Source organism: Sitophilus oryzae, unplaced genomic scaffold (assembly GCF_002938485.1).
Source record: "Sitophilus oryzae breed Bouriz unplaced genomic scaffold, Soryzae_2.0 scaffold_1620_pilon_pilon, whole genome shotgun sequence".
Lineage (NCBI taxonomy): Eukaryota > Metazoa > Arthropoda > Insecta > Coleoptera > Curculionidae > Sitophilus > Sitophilus oryzae.
In genome coordinates this window covers 1,678,577-1,682,646 of record NW_022146304.1, presented here as the reverse complement: position 1 = coordinate 1,682,646, position 4,070 = coordinate 1,678,577, and positions in this window count along the sequence as shown.

Genomic DNA, 4,070 nt, shown 5'->3' with positions numbered 1-4,070 from the left:
AAATCATAGTATATACTAAACGTTATACTTAATACTTAAAAAATCATGGGATATTGTACTTCTTCAACGCTATTTGAACGAAAAACGTGCAATGAAAAGAAATGTGTTTGTGCGAATTTCGAATATGCCATTTGATTTAGTATCCAAATTTATGAAGGGCATAGTTCGGAAACCATAAGTCCGGGAACAAAAATATATAGAATCATTTTTATAGAGAATTTTGTCATTCGTTTTTCGGCAGATGTCATAGTTTCCGAGATATAAGCAAACAAGTTAAAAAATTGACATTTAACTCCAACCCACTCCTCGAGCTCATCGTCCATCTTCGGGGACTTTTGACACATATCAGCCCAAGTCTAGAGGAATCGTTTAAAATAATTTTCAAAACTGTGGGAATTTTTTCCACCGATGGGCCTTTTTTTAATTAATTTGACTGGAGTAAGAGCAAAGACTGACTTCTAAAGAGAATATTACTGTCATGTAAATTTAATGAATTGACTTCACTTTGAACCTTCTGACTGGTCAAATTATTTACTAACGAATGATGATGCTTATAGAGAATTGCTGCATTTAGTGGCCATAATTATAAAAAAACAATTTCCACAAGTGAAACTGTAAGATTTTTGGTAACTGGGAGTTCTTACCAAGGTTATAGATTTCTCACAGTAATAGCAGATCCTCTTTATTATATGGTTGTACCATGCGATCGAAAAAAACGGCCTTAAAGACGGCTTAGGAATGACAATCGATAATAATTTTGGCGAGGTCAAGCCTTAGACGTCATTACTTGGCCCCCTACTATTCTTTATTTTTTAATGGCGCTTACTGCTAGTTGGTCTTAATTGACCTCGCAAAAAATATTAACGATTGTAATTCCCTAGCCGTCTTAGACACAGTTTTTTTTTCACTCATACGGAATTTCTTCAACAAAACATTGGAACATGCCTCTCTTTTATGTCTATTATGATAATACGGGTCCTTTTTCTCTGCAAGCATCGGTATTTTTCGTAAAGCTCAATAAATTCAATTAGAAAGTCGGGGTTGGATATTGCGCAAAATATAATATATGTCGTATTACGCTACTGTGAAAACTGAGACGTGAACTGACATGTTTGTTCACAGATAATTTCTAATTCTTTCTGTAGAATTTCATTCTTCTAGACCAGGTAGTATGGAATTTACATACAACAAATTGTTCGACATAATTTTACACTTTAAGAGGATGAATTTCCAAAAATCGCTTTGCGTAGCTAATTCAATAATCACTAATGTCATTTAAACGAACCTTTGCTAATATTTATGTATCTAAAGCTGACTGTATTAACTGACCCCTAAAATATCTAAAAACTTGATATATAATCTAACTGACACACCACTGACAATAACAAATAATTTATTTGTGGATGTATTGCGTGTATTGAGGAATAGTTTTTCAACTATGTTTTAGTAGTTAGTCGTTTTATACAAAGAAATAGACATTAAACAATATAAAAATACTTCATAACATATATACCTTTCATTTAAAAAAAGAATTATCAAGACTGGTGAAGCGGTTTCGACGGGTAAAAAATATGTATGGATACTTGCTGCACTATTACACGATTACTATTAATTATTACTATTAAACGATAGTCCTACGACCTCTGCTCGTAAATTTACTGACTGTATAACATCAGTCATTCGATTTCGGCGGTCTGTATTCTTACTATAAGGAATGGTGTCTTAAACCAAATCGACTAAGAGCTAGCAGCTTTCACTTATTTAACAAGCTAGCCACTAAAGAACTAGAAGTAATTGTAGGGGGAGAAAGAATCAGACATAATATCTGTCCAAAATACTTGTTACGCTAGACAGAACTTTATCCTATAACTAGAACATCTGTGAAAAATGCACAGAATGTTAAAACAAGAAATAATAGTTTAGATAAGCTTGCCGGAACTTCATGGGGAGCGGATGGGTATACCCTTAGATCGACTGCTCTAGTCTTGACCTACTCTGCAGCGGTGTATTGTGCTCCTGTATGGTACAGAAGCCATTTTACACAAAAACTTGATGTCCAGCCCACCGAGGCAATCAGAATTATAACAGGAATCGTTGCATGGCTTCCAGTGTTATCTAATATTGCACGTCCTCAACTCCGCAGAACGGCAGCAGCACATAGAAAGAAATTAAAATCAACACCCATACGAGTTTACCTATTCATAATACTCCCTTCCCCCAAACTGTCTAAAATCTTGGTTTCCTATCTGAATGGACAATAAACTGAATGGACATTTTAACATCAACTCTAAATTGAACAAGACGTTTTCCACCAATCACCAAATGCGAAACATGGGTATAATCCCGAAGCATCAGAATTGCTTCCAGTATGGACCTCCCTCGTCAGAGTTGGAGTCTTTTAAACTTATTCAGAGTGGATAATGGTAGATGTAGCGACATGCTTTGTATGTGGAGAATTGAGAACTAATCCGAATGCGATTACGGTGTTCTCCAATACAAACAATAGACCACAATTATTCGTTTAGAGTCCAATTAGAGCTTTCCATGGAAGCATTCAGGAGCTACATTCAGCCCCTCTATCAGAAATCGACTGGATAAATGGCCTATATATTAATGTTTAATTTCGTCATAATCGTTTTTCCTGGCAATGTTTGTCTATAATACAAATTTGTGTCTGTTACGTCCTTCTATATGTAAGTTTTATTTTTTTTATACTTATACATGGTTTTTGTCTTTATTCTGCTTTTATACAGATTTGTTTTAAGCCTATTTAGTGTTATGGTCTGCTTGTTCCTACCTCTGTGCTTTTCATGCGAAATATATATATTTAAATATTACAAAAAACTTGGAAGAAAATTCGTGGGGTTAGCGGTCCGAAGGCAAAAAATTAAACATTTTTTTACATACGCCAATACGGTGTTGTCTATTACGGATTCGCGACAACACCGTCAGGTCTAAGGAGAGTTAAGAGGTGGAGAAAATGGAGACAGAGGGTGTGTACAGAAGGGTGTGTACCCTCGGAGGAAGAACATCTGTTGTCAGAGGATGATGGGGATACCCTGTCCCCTCTACAACAGGGGTATGATGGGTTACAGACTGCGTGATTAGGTATAACTCAAGGAAGGGGGGCACAATAGATCTTTAAGGTCGCAGTGATTAACCCCCTTTCACTCATTCTACATATGCCAAGCTTTCGGAAATTTTATTTCCATTTTCAAAGCTACAAAATATTACAATAATCAACTGAATAGAATATAATATTATATAAACTTACGGTTAAATCGTTTAATTTGAAAAATAAATAAATATATCACATTCCATATCGAAGAAAGGCATTAAGATTTTCAAAAATGTTAGAAAAACTTCCTAAACATTCACAAGACATTTCTAAAAAAAATTGACATAGATAGGTTAAATTTAGTTATTAATAAATTACATGCAAAAATATGTAAGGTTAATCAGAAGTTACAAATAAATTCAGAAATAATAAAAGAATACAGTAAATTTTAAATATTATTTTTATTTTTAAGAAAAAAGAGTAAGGAAGAATATATTTTACTAAGATCTTCAATTTATTTTTTCTTTTGTTCATACAATTGTCATTAATGTAAATTTCTACCATTTCAAGAAAAAGTCTTTTATTAGTATTAATAAATCCAGTTTCCAAAACTTTTCCATTTTTCAAATCAATATTGTATTGCGCATCAATCACATGTTTGATAATGCTCACCTACATTTGCCTAATCTAGAATCACTAATATGCCTATCAATCCATTCTTTAAGAATAGTAGAAGTTTGTCCAATATAAGAAAGATTACAGTCAAGACAACTAATGTTATAAACAACCCCAGATTTGTATAAAAGATGACCTAAATCTTTAATTTAGTATATAAATTATTAATCTCTAATATATGTTTTCCACATCTCCAAAAAATCCTCAATGGGTATTTCGACACTGCACTGCAAGAAAATCTACAAAATAAAATAGTTATTTTTTGTAAACACTTCTGCGTTAAACCCAAACGGAAACTACTTGTCAGAAGTTATGTTTACAGTTATACAAATTTGCC